Source organism: Amia ocellicauda, chromosome 18, assembly GCF_036373705.1.
Source record: "Amia ocellicauda isolate fAmiCal2 chromosome 18, fAmiCal2.hap1, whole genome shotgun sequence".
In the NCBI taxonomy this organism is placed as follows: domain Eukaryota; kingdom Metazoa; phylum Chordata; class Actinopteri; order Amiiformes; family Amiidae; genus Amia; species Amia ocellicauda.
In genome coordinates this window covers 27933639-27954175 of record NC_089867.1, presented here as the reverse complement: position 1 = coordinate 27954175, position 20537 = coordinate 27933639, and the positions used below count along the sequence as shown (strand labels likewise).

General features: G+C 43.1%; 1 protein-coding gene across 1 annotated transcript in view; it reads right to left on the bottom strand.

The window, feature by feature from the left end:
* acap2b (ArfGAP with coiled-coil, ankyrin repeat and PH domains 2b) overlaps positions 1-20537 on the bottom strand; it is a 74089-nt gene that overhangs the window by 32126 nt on the left and 21426 nt on the right. The window lies entirely within an intron of this gene.

The window sequence follows — 20537 nt, the reverse complement described above, 5'->3', positions numbered from 1 at the left end:
GTACAAGATCGATCATCTCCTTGTTTACAGATATGACAGAAGCAGTAAAATACTCCGAGATGGATATTTAAGAGACGTCACACTACTGTGTTATTGTATATTTTTATATAGGGAAAACAATCACCATTCGGCAGCGCAACGCTGGTTATAATATTCACAAATATAGTAGCCTATTGTGTTCTGTATAACTGCATACAGTGTGTTTAAATAGACAGTTGGATGCGTCACTATTCAGACTGTTGTCACAGATTGTGAAAATGAATCGCTATGCTGGTCAGATCTGCGCACATCCTGCATAGCATAAACACACTCGTGTATTATTCGCCTGTATCAGAAGTAGACTGTCAAATGTGTTAGACTGCATGTAGTAACTTCATTGCCTGCATTATTATGATGTATTTATTGGCAGACTTACAAATAAGAGCAATACAAAGTGCAAAAATACAGTACAGTTCAAGCATAATGCAATTTACAAATTCCAGTTTACACACGTGTATAGGAAATATACAGTAAACAATACAATGTAGTCATATGTATTTGTTATTGTACACATTATGCTGCCATTTCTTATATGCATTAATCATGTAAAATGTAAATATCCGGTGTTTTATTAATACAAAAGGAACCGAGCTCACTTATTGTAATATGATCCGAGTCCTGAGAAAACACAGAAGTGAATCACGAAATCGAACCTGAGTTAGTTTCCAAACGAGCTAAGCAGATTGTACATAAGACAAGTGTGAACAGCAGCACTGACTGATACATTGTCTCACAGCAATGAGCCGGTTTCGTTTGACACAAACCCAGTGTGAGGGGAAACACATATTCCTGTACAGAGATATTATATTTTTATTGGTTTATAGCATCTGACTTGTGTGACAATAGTTAGCATTACATACGCCAACCTGTTGGTTCACCAGTAACTCAGAATTGCTGTGACTGTATTATTTTCAACCTCCACCATTTCTAACAACCCGGTCCATTTCTCGTTACGGTCACAAGTTCTTGTTCAAAAGTGGCTTAACCTTGTCGTGTTGTCATTGCAAAAATGCGCCCAATTCTGATTGGTACTGCGTCGACACGCAAGGACTTGACACTGAATTTGCCGGCAATCATTTTCCTGCTCCATTCACACAGACACGTTGCTGGCAATAACCCATTCACACAGACCTTGTGAAGATCCCAGCCTGCGATTCTTTCAGCAGCCAATCTAAGGTCAATCCATTGTGAGTTTCCTCAGACATGCCTACACAGCTCAGTTGTTTGTAAAACTATTTCAGGAATGTCTGTCTTGGTCTGTTTTGTGTCAGTTCAGTTTCTCACAGCTGACTCCTGGTGTCCGCAGCCCCTGGAGAGGCGCTTCTCTGACATGTCTACACAAAGCAACAAGTGAAGAAAAAACATCTATCGAATGGACACTCAACCATTCATATCATTGTGTACAGTGAATGTCTATCATTGTTTCATGCAACAGACACTTTGCTCAACTAATCAAACATTTACATTTGAATTTATATTGAAGGATTTATATTTATCTATTCCTCTGAAATACATTAATTTGTTTGACATAATTGCCTGTTCCTTCTGATCGCATAAAGGAGATGCTTTGTGCACTGGAATGAATGAAAGTGTGTGTGTGTGTGTGTGTGTGTAAACTTTAATTTCCTAATTAAGCACAACAGCATTGTCAATCCCAGTGAATGAACGGTAGAAGTTTTAATAATTTACCTCTAAATATGTATTTAATAGATTTGATTTTCAATACCAAGGGATTAAGGCACAAATCTCGGGACGCCAACTGCACAGAATAATCATGTTTTAACACGGTCCATAAACCCATATATAACACACAAACAGCAAGGAGTCTGGGTTAAAATAAATGCAGTTGCCTCCTTCTGAAGTCAAGCAGACAAATGAAAGGCCCACCAGAGGCGACTGACGTGACAGCGAGTTAAAATAAACCTCTGGGATTTAATCATTTAAATGGAGAAACACACATCAGAAGTGAAACGAGCGACACCAGTGAGGCGATAGAGAAATAAAACAGCTGTATCTCTATTCACACTGCGCAGATATAATTTTTATAATAATCATAGTAGTTGTACAACTGTAATCATATTAATATTGTATGCTCTACAATGTGTGATCATGAGGAAATGTGAGGACAAACATTGTGTCCTTTGTTTCTGCTTTCAGTTACTAATAAAACACGCAAGGTTTAAGCACGTTGCTTTCTTAGACAAAGCGGCTCAAGTCAAACGTGTATTTCCAGTGTTTTCCTATCTTTTCAATGCAGATGCTTGTCACCGGGACACTGCTGGCCCTGTTCCTGCAGGAGATCTTTCACAAGGTATTTCTCCATCTTTACTGATCCTATCGGCAAAGTCAACAGGTCTTCTCACTGTGAACGGGTTCAACTGGTCGCCCCACAAGATCAAGGAGAAGATTCCACTTCTGTATGGCACTGCATATACTCTCTCTCAGACGCCTGCTAGAAACCTGGACTTGAAAATGAACTAGAGAAAAACTAGAGTCATGTTTAACAGCTTGGTTAAGTCTAAGAAAACTGAAGTAGATTAACAGCTACTTGAAAAAGTCAAATGTTATGTTTATCTTGGACAACAAATCAGCCCAGATGGAGATATTATGGAAGAAACAGTGAAAAAGTGATGGAATACACTTGGAAAAAACAGTTAGCTGTTTATAGGAAATCTGCACCACTTGCAGAAACAGTATTTGATCAATGCAAACAACCAGAGCTCACTTATGGATGTGAAAGCTGGTCACTAAATGCAAAAATGTGACAGGAATTTGCAGATGAAACAAAGATGTCTGTCTGGAATATCAAGTAGAGATGGATCCGAGAACAAACCAAAATATGTATCAATGAGAGAGTGAAAATGTTCAAATCCTGCAACATAATGAAAGATGCTTAGTGATTCATAATGTTTTCTGTCATACATGCTTAACTGGTCCTTTATTACTGTATGCAGCCTCGTGTTTTAAACGAGCTCCGGAAAGTAATTAGCGCGACATTGTCCAAACGGGTGACCTCTGACCTCTGATGCGTCTCACAAAGCAAAGCCACGTCTGGAAATGTGTTCAGAGGCTGTCGTTGCTCCGCCGAAGAGGAAGGTCACAGGAGGACATGGAACCACATGAACACTTTCATCCCAATTAGCCGGGATTAGACGGAGGGGTTACAATAGCAATCCAAAGGTCTCACATGACTTCTATACATTAGGATTTAAAGATATGTAGAGAAAAGGCGACCCCAGTTTCTTCCCTGAAAAATATAATGATGTAAAAACTATTTCCTCATCCCTGTTAAGATGATCATTTGTAGGTTTTATTGAACACTTTTTGGAGCTTTGCATTTAAAGAAAGCATTTACTGCTACATATCCTGCTCTTACTTAAGCTGCACCTCATTGTACCCCTCATGTTGTGTCACCCTTGTCACGCTGTATACACATGGTACGCTGTGTGTGAGCGAGGGATGAGATCATGGCCGGACAGTGTGTGCTGCCAGGAAATGAGCGGAGCGTCCCGAGACAGGACACACAGGTTTCTGAATAAACTCAGTTCTCAGCCGTCAGGCCCTTTTCTCCACGGAACTTCGAAGGAGCAGCGGAGAGATTTCTGTTCTTCTACGCTTTAGTGTACCGATAGCTTTCCAGTAATTAATACATGTAATCTCATGTATTCATTAACAGCTTAATTGGATCTTGAGTATTACTTTAGCATGTATAAGGCGAAGCACAGAGGAGTGTACTGACGAGGTGTTTGCCGGTCAGTGTCATGTGGAAGCCGGGCTTTCCAAACTGACCATGAATGCACAAGTTGTTCTGTTTCATTAATGGCACGACTGGCCTACACAGCCGGCACGTCTACACGTTACACTCCCTCACGCTGCTCTCTCTGCTCGCTCTTCACTGGAGCACAGCGGCGATGCAGACGGTGATTTCTGCCCCCCCCCGTTTTGTTTTTCCGATCGTTGCATCCCAAGTAGGCGGCTCCATGGCAACCGCTCATTGACCTCCGTTGCCATAGTTACCGTGCCTAGCGAATGCCTCGTTTTTTTTTTGCTTTTCTCCGCAACGCAAACCACAGACCCGTTTGTTCACTTTCTAATGTCCTCATGGATGGGGTATCGCCCCGATCGGCACGCTGTGGATGGAGCCGGTGTCTCCCTGCATTTATCTGCGCTGCTGAGGCCACAGCGGATTTGTCAGCTAGATTTCGCAGGAGACGTCACAACTGCTTTTGTGAAAATACTCACAGATGGCGAATGGAAATGAGCTCAATTAGCAGGCAGCTGGGTGAACAGAGGAGGGAAGTGAGGGCAGAAGACGGGAACAACTTGAAATCAATAGCGGAGGGCAGTGAGAGAGAGATGGAGACACGGATCTGATCCAGTTGACACAGAGAGAGAGAGAGAGAGAGAGAGAGAGAGAGAGAGAGAGAGAGAGAGAGAGAGAGAGAGAGATGCTGGCTGATATGAAGCATCTCTGCTGTTAAATGTCATCTCTCTTCTATGGCAATGGACTGCAGGGGTTTAATGACCTGAGACAAAGCAGCCGCTGAGGACAACCTGTCTCACATCCCCTCATTCTGTCGCCTGTGCTCTTCCTAGCTGGTCGGCACTATTTGGGGAATCTGATTTTACTAGAACATGAAACCGTGGTATGATCTGGTACAGCACTGTTTTCTCTGGGGGAAAACGTATGAACATGACAAGCAAATGTGCATGACATACTATTGATATGACATATAGAGTATTAAACAGCAAAAAAGGAAGAGACCAATCGTGACACAAACTCTAGCAGTCCCTGAGAGAAATACTATTTGAATTATTTGAAAGGATTGTCTAACAGTGATTTTTTGACTTGACATTATTTTATTATTTATTTTCTCCAGAGCGGAAGGGTTGTCCCATTTATAAACCAGAGCAATGTAAACCTAATCTGCATATGTACCTGTTGGTGTGCTTTTAATTGGATTTGACGTTCCCATTATACACGTCCTTTGATTAGTTAAAAGGAACAAATGTTCAAGGTATTCAGTGACTGATTTAGACCCTGCAGGATCCTGCAGGAACAGGGATTGGCCGCCACTGAGTCATACTGTAGGGACAATACGGCATTTGAATAAATAATGAATTTGGTCCTAATCACTTTCCGTGCACCAGGTGCTGACACTCCCTGCATAACAGGAACAATCACAGCTGATCACCTGGGCGTCTGTGTGCGTGGCTGGCTGGCCGTGTCAAGCTGCTCGGCACAGTTTGCCATTTAAATACTTGACTCTGTGCCAGCCTGTGCTTCCTCTGGCATGGCACGCTTTCCTCAGGCCTGACGATGGACGAACCCTGAGCTCCTGAACGCAGCCAGTTCAGGAATAGTGCGGCTCTGCTTGCTGGGTTGATCACACAAGCATCGTTCACACTCCAGCAAAGACAGCAATATTGTTTCTGATGCAGATGAGCTTTTTGAACAGAAGGATCACATAGGAACCTGCACTGCAACCCTGGCTTTAATGGACCCAGAGACGTCCATTATGGGATGTCTTTCTCTTCACAGCGTCATGTGTCAGAATGGCAGTCCAGGACTATGTGCTCAATTGGGAGACTCTCTGACTGGTTAATACATATTACTATTCAGTGTCTCAAAGGTGGCCAATTCATTAATATGAGTTCTGAAAGCCCATGTCATATTGGATAAAGCAACTGCTAAGAGAAATGACTTAACTAGGGCTGCTCCTTTTCATCCTTAACATTAAAGATCACTTGAACAAATCACACTCCTTTAACAGTCAATTGTTCCAGTGAAGCCGAGTCCTACACCTGTTAAATACATAACATACAGGGCCAAAGCTGGCCAGCTAATCTGACAAATTTAGAATAGATTGGATTAAAATATGCGTTTACATTTCAGTGAACTTGGACAGATACTGAGAGGTGACAGCAGTTCTGTTGTTCATCAGTTTCAATAGAAGGGTCTGTAATGTGTGGACCAGTCAGGCGGTTGAATAGTTAACAGGTTTAAATACTGAGGAGAGTCCGATCCATTCAATGGCCGGTGATTCTGCATGAATTCTACACATTAAAAAGAATGAGCGTCTCCCTCCAAGACCAGGTCTGGGGAACCTGAATTAGGGTATCACGCGTGTGAGAGGGGAATCCTCGTGTTGCCCACTGCACTCTCTCCTGTTGACTTCACATTGACCTTTCCAAAGTCAACGCCTTTCAGAAGAAGTCTAAATCTGCCACTCAGGACGCATCTCCCGTAATCCATTTGTCCACATCTGTCGCAGCTGAACTTTTGCCTGTCTGTTTTGCACTTCCTACTCCATCAGCATGTGTCCGTTACTGTGGATTAGACTTGAGTTTATCCAGCTCATGGCATCATTACACCCGAAGCTTTGGGGGCATCTGTCTCAAAGCCTCCAGAAAACAAATCAGCATCCAAGACATTCAACTCAATCCAGTGCCTTTTTGACATGAGTGTAATTCTGGGGTCATGTGACCAGATAATATAGGAAAGGGGAGGGGTTCATCAGCAGAAATGTACAGAAACTACAGCTGGTATTTCCATAGCTCTAACAATCTTACTAATCATTCCACAGCAAGTTTTATGTAGCCAAGATAAAAAAAAAAAAAAAAGACAAATAAAACCTGCCAGCAGAGATGGGTCGGCCTGGAAAACACCAGGAACTCAGAATGCAGTTCACGTCCAGAGAAAGCTGAACCGTTAAATGAGGACTTCCTCTTCCACACAGGCAGGCTGGTCTGTCTAAACCTTCCCTGTGCGGTCTTCGCCGACTGCTTAATATTAAGAACTCGCTCATATCATCACCAGCGAGAGACACGGAGATTATTATTTATTTGTTTCTTTATCGTCCTCTTTCCCATGATGCCTCCCTTTCGGCATCTCTTTGAGCTCCACACGTGCACACGCTGCAAATCCATCCGCGCCACAAAGCCCTTAAAGCCAGGAACGCTGGAATTATCTTCTCACGCCAGACTTTCAGACACTCCAGTGGCAGGGGCTGCAGATCGCACTATCATTAGCGCAGCTGACACGACCCCTCCCTCGGCACGACCCCCCAAAAACACAACGTGATGACAAGTAGAAGAAGTCTTCAAACCTACCTAATAGTCCTTGTTAACATGTTTTTTTTGCCCCTGGATGCTCTTTCAGCATCATTACAGAAGACACTGTTGATAATGTCTGTGAGCATCGCATTCATAATGTGTTAATTCACCCCCACACTCTCAACAAAAGAGAAAAAACATTTAATGAAACAATTCAACTGTCTGGAGACTCGAATGAGCCATCACTCCACGGGCCGAGTGTACGAGAAGTTGAAAAAATATGTGGTTTTCTTCAGAACAGGCCGCGTTTCCACAGGCAGGGACGGTGGGGGTTTTGGACTGTGATGCGGCTCCAGTCATGTGATTGACCGCAGTCCCGGGGTGGAGCTTCGGCCTGAGAGTCACACAACAAGGTGCCGCCCACAGCCAGCGAGCCTCTCCGGTGATTCGAGACATGGTGCAGAGGAGAGGATCGACAGCAACTGCAGTCTGGGCAAATGTTTACATAAACTCCCGGGAAACCTGATCTCTGGGTTGTTGTGGGTGTTTTCTGTTTTGCTTTCTAACGTACAGAAAGTGAACTTCACATCAAAGCTCCCCTGCACTAACCCTTGGCCCCCAGCCAACAACTCTCCCCCGCACTGAAACCCCTCTGCCGCTCTCAGGGTTTTCACAGCGCCACGGCCGCAGCCCGTCACTGGGGCTCTCGCGCGACAGGAATCCCTCCGTCGGCTGCTCCCCAGCTGTTCAACATCTGGACGGAGGATGATCGGCCCAGCGTGGAGAGGGGAAAGGGAAATCTGAAAGGCTTCATTTCCTTTCTGGTTCCCTAATGCAAGAAAATGGTGCAACACAGACTAAAAAATAACAAGATATAAGAAAAAATTGATGGAGGCTTCCAGTTGAGAGCTTCTGTAGAATCAACTGTCTAGCAGTAAGAAACAACATCCGTCTGAATGTTACAGCTACACGATCACATCATCACTAATCCAGTTGTCTGTGAAGGACTCAGAGAGAAGGGATGCAGGTCGATTGAGCAACTCACCTCAAGTCAACCATCTTCACAAGAAATAGAGTCAAAAAGACATAATTACATCCTCACGATTTATAACCTTTACGGGTTCATTAAGATGCCTTCTAAGCAAATTACAGACATTTTCATCAAATATATACAAAAAGATAGCAAGCTTGTATGGAGGGGGAATGTGTTCATACCTCAAACATAGTGATGTTTGAGCTCATAAGTAAAGGAAAGAAAGCTCCCATGGTAAATGCTCATGTGGTCCTTTATTCAAGACCTCTCTGGTTTGGATCTGGGCTTCGTCATAGTTGTCTGGGATTTCACAAAAGACATCACTTCCCTGGCCGACCACAAAGCAGAACTTGGAGAACTACCTTATTTCCTCCTGCACAATTCAACAATTACAATTCCCACTAACCGATTACAAAATATTGCATTTTCAAAATATGAAAGCTTTGTTTACAGAATGGAAGAATGCAAAGGGCCCACACTAAGCACTGCTGGGTTTATCTGTGAACTCGAACTCTTAATGAATTTCCAAAAGCCCATCCACCCAGCATGTGCTTCGGTGTGTTTACTCTGGCTCCTGTTTTACTGAGATCAACCTTGTCAAGGCCAGAAACACAGTCAACATCAGATCAGACTCAGAGTTCATGAAGGCAAGAGCTTTGTCAGCAATGTTTGAAAAGTCTTCCTATAGAGCATTGAGTGAAACATCAAACACACTAATCACTACATGACCAACACCTTTAGATAATTATGAGGAGTCTCGGTCAGCGAAAGGCACAATTAAACTCAGCTGTGATCAACAAACAAGCAGATTGTTTGTATGAAAATTAGATTTTATATTTCAAGAACAAATACAAAATCTGCTCACCAGCTTTTAAACACCCCTTCAGAGATATAAGCCACATGACATTAGTGAACCCATTTCTGTAAACAATGTTTCAGTTAGATCAAAGTAAAAACAATTAATCAAATGTGATTTAAATTTAAAATAAGATTGTATTTTTATGGATAGCTTCATGAGAACTACTTATTCATCGAATTACTTTCAAAAGTGAAAGGAAAAGATAACAGAGGAGTTTCTGCTTGTGGGAAAATCCCCAAATCCCCCACAACGACATTTTAACAGACCCACTAAGAAAGTCAAGAGTCCATGGAAACATTCTAGAGGCCCAGAACAAACGGAGGATGTGTAAAGCCAGTGTTGTTTGTTTTTGTCTTAGTTTTAACTATTGGTCATGATAACACTGTGGTTATTGTAGCGGGGGGGGGGGGGGGGGGGGGGGGGCTGACAGCACTGAATACATTATAACTGGAAACAACATTGAACCAAAATTGTAAAAAAGAGCACAAATCAGTGCTCTCTGTCTAGTATGAGTCAAACCCCCCGAAACAGAACACTTCTGTAAAGTGTTAAACGTTGCTTATATGATAGAACTGAACTGGGAAAACACTAAACACCCAAATTATTAATCGTGAGCAGCACATGAACATGCACAGAACCACAATTTTAGGAACACTAGTTCCTCTTTAGATGATTAAGGGAAACTTCCATTAAGGTATTCTATACTTTTTATATTAACTCATATGGAAAAAAACACATTGAATACTGGTTTTGCTTCAGGGAATTCATTACAATAAAAAGTACACTTGCAGAACTAAAACAGATCAGGGATTGATTTAATATCATCTACAGATATTCTTTAGAAAAGCTTCCACATGCTGAAGGCACCTCAAAGAGAAGAATACCGATAGAGATGCAAATGTTTGGGATCAAATTCTCCTGCAAAGCTTCTGAAAACAACCGAAATACAAAATACACTCAAGACAAAGGCAATTATTTTAAGAAGGTAATGCAATGAAAAATGTATTTTAAATAAATAAATACATCTGTTTCATGGTGCAAAGATCAGATAAACTCCAGTTAACCCTGGCGTGACTCCGCTCGGGGAGATAACCCATGATTGGGAATCAGGTGGCGCAGCATTTCTAAATGAATGAATAACGGGCAGAACAGACCAACACAGTCAATCTTCCTTTCCTTGCCAAATGAATGTGATATTGATATCTCAGCTGAGCGCATCATAGAGACAGTAAAGGACAAGCAAGGTTTTCAAAGCTGGTACCATGTCTTCTCTGTTGACCTTCCCCTAACACATATATGGGAATTTCCCAGAATACACTTAACCAGAAGTTCCCTTCATAGAACATCCTGATTGACAAGAAACAGAACATTTCCCAGATAGATTTGCTGGAAACAAAGTGAGAGCGTGACCGGTCTTATTTTGATTGTGAATGTGGGTGAAAAATGTCAGCCACACTTTTCCATGTAGGCAGAACGGTGCTGTGGCATTGCTCTCCAGCTTTAGAGGATCCTGATTAATGTGTTTTGTTCCACAGAGAGGGTTGATTTTCCTAACAAGAATGAACAGAAGTGTCTCCCATCTCTCCAAGGTCTGAGAACTCTCTAGCTTTGCTGAGTCGGCACCACATCAATAGTACAACTAACACTGTTCGCTCCAGTCCATATGGTTCCACTGAGATTAGTATCAGTCCGGGTGGCAGACACTTGGTATGCGTGAGAATAAATTACAGACTTTTGTTTTCCTGAGGACTGCCAGTACAAGAGAAATATATCATATAATTACATTAACATTCCTCCATTAAAAAACATTAATATAATCATGCAAAAGATTAGACACCATGAGCATTAGGTCTAGTATACTATAGTGTAGTGTAGTATAGTATAGTATAGTATAGTATAGTATCCCACTGTACTGAAAATATTTCAGATTGTCAGCCAGGGATCAGACGTGTCCTTGTGGAGTTATCTGTGAAAATATCTCTAACTACTTTCAGATTTGCTTTTTGGCAGCATCGTTCATTTTAACAATTTATTTGGGACTCGTTTGAAACTAAGATTGGGCAACAACCCACACTGTATGAGGGAGGTTTGTAGTCCTTAAATTCCCTATTTATGGTTAGGTTATAAATCTGGACCATGTTGTCCTTTTTATTTCTCATGCTTTAGCTTTCACACGGGTGTCATTTGCCGTGAGCTTGTGTTACATGAATGCATACAGACTGTGGCACAGCACAGTTTTCATTGTTGGGGGCACAAACATATTGCCTACATAGTTGCATAAAATATAAGTATTGTTAACAATACGTAAAAGCTTACCCTTACGCAAGTTTATCCTGGTAAATGTAGCTTAAGATCATTGCTTGTTTTGTTGGTTTTACCACAGATTTACCGTGCTTTCCTATGGGTTCAACATGCCTTTACTGTGCTTGGCTGCACTGGACCTTGATACACCATCCAGCCATCATCAATAACTTGATCCAGTACTGGGTCACGGTGAGCCCGAGCCCAACCCGGCAGACACACGGGCCAGGAAGCGCCTCGGACAGGACGCGTCAGACTGTCGCAGGGCAGCGTAGCATCCCAGGATACAGATTTCTTGGGCAGCTTTATGGTTGGGCCATCGTGTTTTATTCATGCTAGCGTGTAGTAAAGCACAGAGAAGGCATGTCAAACCCAGACGACACCACCGAATCGATGGTGTAACGATTGTAAAAATGTAAAAATCAATATCATATCAGAGGAACTTCGACAGTGTAGGAAAACACGCGAAACAGTTGCTTTCGGAGGTTGTGTCTGTAACAACGAGCCTGACAAAAAAGTAAATCAATGCCCCTTTGTGTGTGAGAGGAAAAGCCCGTCGCAGGAGCGCTGTGAATGCCTCCACGTGGCTGTTTGTATAACCTGGGAGCTGGGTATTCTTTCGCCAATAGTCTGGGGATTTCATTGTTAACTCTGCCTAATTTGATCTGCTAAAGCGCCGGGGAGGGAAGCGGCAGGGTCGGGCTCCGGGCTGCATCGCCGACCTCAGGGGGGCTGCCAGCGACTGGAAGGGATCTGAGTTGACGTCCTTCCACAAGCTTATTACAGATTGCGAAAACAAACAGTCCAGGCGACGCGCCGCTTGGGGCTCCAGCGCCATTTGTTTTCTTGCCTCTCCCGGCCAGGCGCGGTCTGTCAGGCCTGTGCTCTGACATGAGGGCCGCCATGTTTTCTTAAGAGCGGCCAGCAGTGAGGAGTCACTCTTGATTTATGGCTCAGCCGGGTGTGTTCAGGACAAAACGCTTCACCGCGGTGGTCCAGGGATGCGTTCTGTGAGTCCCCGCTCTTTCAGGCACTGTTAACACGTTCAGCTGCCCTTGACAATGAGGACTTTTTAATTTGTGTGTATGTTATCTTTTTATTTGTTTCCACTCCTGAGCTGCCTGTACTAGTTTCATTAAAGAAACAAAAATAATACAACTGAGGAAACACTGAAAATACCAAGATTGTAGTTGTTCCATTAACTCAAATAATACGTTTCCTGAAACACCCAACTGGTTCTTTTCACAGCCAGAACAAATCGATTAGTCTCATCTCACACTAAACAGTTTCTCATCCTCTTGTCTGAAGCTACGGACGTTAGGCATTGTATCATAACTTTACTAAATAAAAAAAATACCTAAATACACGGCTAAATTCAATCCAATCTATATTTGGTGCAAGAAAGAAAAATAAGTGAGTACAATAATAATGGAATAAATATGAAAATATATGTTTTTCACAAGAAACGGAGAAATAGCCAAAAATAGACATGATACTGTCTGTCAATCATTCCTATTGTAGCATCCAGCTACTCTGAGATTCAAGTCAGTCTCATGGCTGCTACCACAGCAGCAGCTCCGTCAGTGCGAAACACACCGATCTGCAATTTGCTGGGTCGCGCACGAGAGGCAGAAATCACAGCAACACTTGGTTCCTGGTCACTGGGCGGCCCATTGTGCTGGCATAGCCATCGCATGGCGGCCCTCCTTCAGGCGGACTGGAACGTCACCAGATGGACAGACTTGGCCTCTCTCCCAAGAAACTTAAATAGTTCAGTTAAAGTCTGGCCGGGGTCTTCCTTAACACGGGAGATCTGCCACGGAGTCGGTGGCTGCTCGGGGTCCGGGGGTGGGCTGGTGTGAAGGGATGGTTCAGGGTCTGCCAGCACTCCCAATTACCACCTGTGCCTCAGGGGTCCACACGAACCAGCTGAACGCATTTCAGCTCTCCCCAGCTGACCAGCTGTCCGGCCCCCATGTCCAAAATGCTCCTCTTAGAGCCAAGAATCAGGAGAGGAACTGACGAGCACAAATGCGATAATTACTCCCAGCAGGCACTGCAGGATGTAAACGAAGCCATCGCTGGTTAGTAACAGGTACCTTGTTTGCAGCTTCTCTCTCACCTCGCACATGTCTCCAGAATATTAAAAATATATATTTGCATGGGATGGCTCTTAGGAAATGATGTGGGGTGGATGAAGGGTTCCTGAAGGCACTTAGGCCAAATCAATACTTACACCCCCCTCACTGAGTGCCGAATAAAAAGCATAGCAGTCTAAGTTTGCATTCGGTAAAAAGATTAATCCTCCATCAAACAAAGAACTGCCAAGAACTACTGGAATTGAAAATCCAAACAGAGGCTGCAGGGTCACAGTATTGATCTTGTCTGGGACGAGTGAATTGTGAAATCCCTCATCCGTTACAGGCCAGTTCCTTATTATGTCACTCGTTCCCCCCTTTCTTTCCTGTGCATTAAACAAAACTAAAAGCCTCTCAGTCCCTGTGAGCGATGATCGCCTGACACAGACCGATATCGAACCGCTGCTCGGCGGCTCGCCTGCAGACCTGAGCATATGGAGAAGAACAATGACTTTGTCTTTGTTTTCCTTGGCAGCATTTGTTTTTCTTTTTGGAAAGGATAAGCCAGGCATGTTCCTCCCAAAATTAAAGGGAACGGGGCCAGGCTGCAGCTTTTATTACTGGCCTTTGTTGTTGATATTAATCTACAGGATCTCAGCAGGGGATTGTAGACTTAAACTGGCCGCCACACGCTGGCAGACTTTCACACACAGGTGATTTGAATTAAAAACTCTTCATGTCAACAACATAGACCCATGCCTGTTCTGTTTTGTTCCGTTCCTTTTTTGGAAAGGGAAATGTTTCCTAGACTAGCCCATTCGTCATCATTATTGTTGTTGTTGTTTCACTTTAACACATCACAGATCTGTGCATTTTAAGCTGTTGCCAAAAGCATGCTTATCCAGCATTATAGATAGAAATGTTTAGATATGCTCCTCAACAATTCACAGAAGCAATTATAATATTCGGGCTAACACTGACCACCTGGAAGTTTTCATTTCGGGCTACCAAGCCAGTTTTTATTGATCTATTTCATTAGTGAATAAAAGTTCTAGTTTGATTTTCCAGAGAGTCTGTCTCATTATATAATAATCATCATCATTACACTTTGATAGCGGTTTTTCATTGCAATGCTGATGGAGCATGAAACGTCCACGAAACTACAGACACAGACCTTCTAGACAACAGGAGCAGAGTCCAGGTAAATCAGCTTATCAGGACATGATCAAACGCATGCAGAGCAGAATTCGGGGAATGCTGTATATCTAACAGGATTAATACAGATCAGTCGTGGCAGATCACCAGACAGATACCGGCCTCAACATGTCCTCACACACTGAAGACAACGCCAGCGCTGGACACCACTGCACTGTGAGGAGGATAAACTACAGCGATGGATCGTCAGGAAGAGAAACTGACAGAACCAAGAAAGAACAAATCTGCTCCCCTCTCAGCTGATGTCCCTCTGATTGCTCAGACAGATGCCCCATTAGCATTTAACAATCGCCTCATTAGCCTGGCTAGTTCCACTGAATATTTGCTTGATTATGGATATGAACGCTGTCTGGGAACAGATCAGCGTAAACACAGCAGATGTCAGTGTTGGAATTATTTAATATATTTATTTTGTCATAAAAGGAGCAACACCTTCGACCGTCGAGTGGAAAGGGAGACATATTTGAGACACGAGAGACGCCGACACCTTCATCTCTTAAACGATAAAATGTAATTGTACACATAAACGCCTGACACAAACAATGTAACATCTGTGACTCTGTTAGGTATCAAATATAAACACCACTCGATAAAGAGTTATGAGGGATCAATATATGTATGTAATGTCTCATAATGACTGAAATCATACACAGATTCATATATGGATAAACAGATAGAAATGCATGGATGGGGGGGAATTATGAAACCTCTTTTTTGTCTGGTTGTGCTGCACTTATCAGCAGTTTCAGGAAGCTTTTACTATGGGTTATGTAGTCAGGAACCCAGGAATAAGAATTATTAATTGACTTGTACAAGAATTTGGAGATGTTTCCATTAACCAGCGTCATGGAGGTAGAAATGTGCGTGGAAACTTCCCCCGACTGGACCTGACTGAGCAGAACAAACACCATTTGTCCATCCACTTCAGACGAAGGAAAGCAGTTCATCGGGAGGATGTGAAGTGTCTGGGCTGCTGCTGCTGGTTTATATTACTACAGGGTGGTCTTACATGACGAAAATGTGCAAAAATTTAGAGTAAGAAGTAAGGGGGGGAGGAGAAAAAAGGAGGAATAAACCCACAAAGCTGACCTGAAAACCACAGAGAAGAAATGAGAGAATGTATCAGCTGTGAGGCTCTGGGGACACAATGTTGCATTGTTGTGTGACAGACTCTGCAGCGCAGTGCCCAGACAATGTGACCTGGATCCAGACCTCTCGACATGCCAATGCATTTCCTCCGGAGTCCAAGCGGAGAGACGGGCGCAGACAACGACACTTGTGAGGGGGCGGTGTACCTTAAATCTTGCATTTCTATAGCAGTCCACTGTTCACAGTCACCACACTAATATGAATGACAAAGCACACTGTCTGGTCTGAACCACTTCTGTCCTGTGTGCTCCAACACACGTGATCCGCCGGCAGGAGTTTCTGACTGTATGATCTCGTTTTCACTACAGCAGCAACAGACACACAAACATCCTCGGTGCCTAAAATCTACTCCTAAATGTTTTACAGTTCATTTTCGCTCGTCTTTTAGATTTAATCTGACTACTGTATGCTTTTTTTCTGCCAGTTTAACCTTGTATTTGGAATGAATGAGGAAAGCAGGGAAGCAGAAACTGCATTGAATTCCCACAGGAACACACAAATATTATGTAATAAATTACAATCTCACTATACTGTCTAAACCCACTTTACAAGTCTGAGTGTTTTTCTTAGACCACTGAGATCACAGTAAACGGCAACTGTGGGATGTGTTGTGCACTAGCTCTGCTCACAACCTATAAAACATATACATTAGGGGATTTAATCAATAAAGATTGATTGATTTATTAATTATGCCTGCAGGCTATATTGGTTAAATAAAGGTTAACTGTAACTTGAAGACTGTAAATACATATCTGACTCTTAGTGAATCTGAATAGCTGGAAACACGAAGCACAATGGGGATTATCTGTACAGCCTGTATTTGAACGTCAGTGATAATGAATAGACAATGAATAAGCTGAACATCTTGACAAATAAAAACACAAAGACGGCCGCAACACCCACGGACGTCACAGAAGAGGCTCAGAGGAAGAGGTCACAGCCAGGGTACACATTTTCACATTCGTACCAGGTGTTTCCTTGACCTGTAACACAGTGCTGCAGCGCTTGTTTTTGTTTGGTGACATCATGCGGCCTGTGAACTTCCATGGCTTTCTTTATTGGCCGAGGCCGCCGGGATATGATAGCAAAATGCCTGTCCCCCCTGAGAAATCCTCTCCTGCAAACTCGAGTGAGCACAAAGTGTGGAGCTGCTTTGTGCATATGGAAATGAATCGAGCTGCTCAATGGGGAAGACCAAACACAAAGCCCTGCGAAGTACAAAACCCAGACCAGCATGAACACAGAATAGATACCAACGAGGGTAAAAGACAGAAGGAGTAGGCATGAAATCATCCCATCCTTACAAATAAAAGGCAGGAAATCCTAAACAACTAGGCATCCAATTGTTCAATCTTTTCATTCTCCTGGCTAAATGTTTTTAAACGTTTTTTGCACTAAAATAGTTTTGATGTAGCCAAGAATTATTGAAGTTTACTACAGCGAAGGCAGGCAAAAGTTCCTGAGACACAAAGTACAGCGTTGTGTAGCAAAACCAGCGCCGCATGAGAACAGAAGGGTCTGGTCGTCTCGCAGATCTTTTTCCCGGGCCCAACGCTAATGAGGAATTCTAGTCTGCATTCCAGCGAATCCCGAAGGAAGCGGGAAAATGAATCGAGTACCAGAATACTGGGAGGACTTGGAAAGAAAACAAACAAACAAACACTTAAATCACAAACACGCTTCATTCGGCCCCAGAGAAGCATGAAGAGTTTAATCAAAAACAATAATAACAAAACAGCGAGACGGGTCAATTATGTGTGCGTGAGTTTCTATCTGTGAGACACAGTTGTGCAGGAAAGCAGATGACAGCGCTGCGGATATTATCCTCAGTCTGATTCTGCTGCCATTTCCTCACAGAGACACAGAGACATTCACCAGGACTTTGCGGATGTGTATACATGTTTATACATGTATAACCATGTATTTAACATGTATAATTGTAGACACGTGCCTATATTTATGCCATTTAAACTGAACTACAGTACCTTTAGTGTGGATTGTACAGTACTATGCTTCAGTTGCTTTAACCAGCACAGTGCTACAAAAAACAGAAGTACACAACTCGATGTGTGTGTGACCAGTAGAAAGTACACTGCATATAAAGCAATGACACTGCCTGGTTTAGTTTGTGTTAAGACTTGACAAGGGCATTTAAGGCACATGGTTATTCATAGTTCATATCTCAATAATCAACAACAACGTATTAGTCAGACAAGAGATTTAGGAAACAACCGTCTGGTGCAAAGTCATTTTAAAATGAGGAAACTAATACATGAAGATCTGGGACGTTTAAGAGGTTTGTGTGCCTTTAAATCCACTTCTGTATCCCATACAGTTTTATCAGTTCCATAAATAGTGCAGTCCAGTGCAGCGTAGACACACACTTCGATTGAATCCAGACCCTCTTCAGCAGCAGCCCCGAGGAGTGTGTATGTGGCTGTCATCTCATCGCTGCATGAAGGAGGAGCAGATGACACCGTCCGGAGATCCAAAAGGTTACGCTGTGAACAATTATTAATATTTCAGAGGCATGACGCATTTCCTGCCCTGTCTGTTAGCCGAACATGAACATGACTCTCAGATGACTGCCTGGCGCGCAGGAAGGTGGGAGAAAAGCGAAAAGATGTTCCAAATTTAATCCAGATGCTCGACTGGGCGGCAGATGTGGGGGAAAAAAAAGGAAAAAGTCCACATTCTCTGAAACACTGGCGGACACAGAGACGCTGAGACGCATGCTGTGAGGGGCGCGAAGAGAGGCAGCAAACTAGTGGGAAAACAAACCATTCGAACGCTTTGGCTGGTGTCTGTTTAACGGTGTAACAAAGAGATTATGTTACAGAGAGGGACACAAACTGCAGCACTGTGCATGATCATTCACTGTGTGGGAAGAATTGCATCCACAGAAAGGGTGGAGGAACTGAACCTTCAGTCTTCAACAGATGCAATTGGATTTGAGTATTTAAAATCTAAAAACATACCGGCAAAGTCAACAGAAAAAACTGCTTTGAAGCTTAACAACGAAACAGGGACTCAAGGACATAACTGGACACATTTTAACTTGACTGTTAGACTTAGTAAACACTGAAACAAGTTGCAGTTGCAGCAAACCAACAGATAAACAGTGATGAGCGTCTGGAACAAACGAGCCAATCGTGCTGCTCCAGCTGTACAGATATTCGACAAGACGTGAAGAGAAAACCTGACAGACGTAGCAGAGCTAAAGCAGAAACCAAACAGCAAGAGAGCTGATGTGAGTCACGGCCAAGCAATCGGAAACTCCATATCTGGCTTCGAGCCCTGCTGCTATCAAAGCCCCCCCTGACTCAATGATTTCCGGGTCCTGGAAATCTGTGGCAATATATTCACAAGAATGAGAGGACCTGTAGGTGCTTGTTGACTGTAGACTGTATTTATATCTCTTACATGCCTGAGAGGAAGCAGTATCGATTTGCCGTGGGTCAGGAACTCCTGTGATGAGGTCACACTGGGGAACTGGGAGAGCTCGTGTTGGCCACCATAAGCGGTCAACTGAAGTCACTGGGATTCAAATTCCGCATTGATTAAGGGATGACAAAATGGTCTCGATTGTAATTCCCATACATGACACTACTCAGTAATTTTCCATCCATTTAAGGGTGTCAGTTATGACTAAACTGTATTCACAACCCTGGCAGATATCCGAGCTCTGCTACATATAACGTTCCTCGTTTTTTTTTAGGCTTGGAAAAGAGGATCACAAAGCCTACATTCCCAGGGGACTCACTGTCTTTCAAAGCACTTTGTTTCCAATTCCTCAGAATCTGAAGTCCTGAAATTTCTTCTCCAAAGGGCACTGGTGCAAATCTCCAGAAACAGCACACACCTGGGTGCATTTCATGGCACTTGGTTTATTCCTAGAAAACAATTTAGAGAATAAACGTCCTGCTTCAAACCCAGATCCCTGCAGACTGTGCTGGCTTGCTGGCACATATGATGGTGTCTAATGGACAGGGGACAGGGGACGGGTGACGGGTGTGGGGGGGGGCACTTATCTGCGCTTGGTAGCCGTCCCAGCTGAGGCCCATTGGAAGTGATGGCTGCTCTGGAACTAAAGGGAGGCCTAGTGATAGTGTTTCAATTTATAATGGTCACAGAGCAGCCTCTCCTTTCTTGGTGTTCTTTATAGAAGAGGGATGAGATTAAATCATTTTGGCTTTTTGTGGAAGAAACAGCCAATCTGTACTTATTATTTGTACCAACTTTGTTTTTAGATCATCAATAAACCCATTAGCTTGTCAGATGAGATCCATTATTTTCACTTATTGATTTGAAAGAGCTTTCATTGTGTCTCACATTGAATACGGTACAGACAGGGCTCTGTGTGCCTCGCTGCATTACAAACATTGCCCTTTCACGCGGTTCCTGAAAGGACTTTGTTCGCAATAAGCGGACATCCTCTGAACACGGAGAACAAAGTCAAGACCGGTCCTGTTAGAGGGGTGTTTGCTTGATAGTCATTGTTAATGTAACTTTATGAAATATTTAAGCAATATAAATCATATACCAAGGTAAAATCACAGTAAAGTGTAGGAAAGAAAAGTGAAATTATAGTAAAGCATGAAATAATGGGTTTGTTCCAGTGATGTGTCAAGTGCATCTTTACCAACATGGTCCTTTGTGTGTATTGTTTATTGAAGAGGAGGTGATGGCATACGGCATTGACGCATCAGGTGCAAAAGAAACAGGAACAAAGAAACATTTTCCGGAGGTGAGGTCAGATATGTACGAGGAAACCAAAAGATTCCTGTGTTCTGAGTAGGAGTCCCTC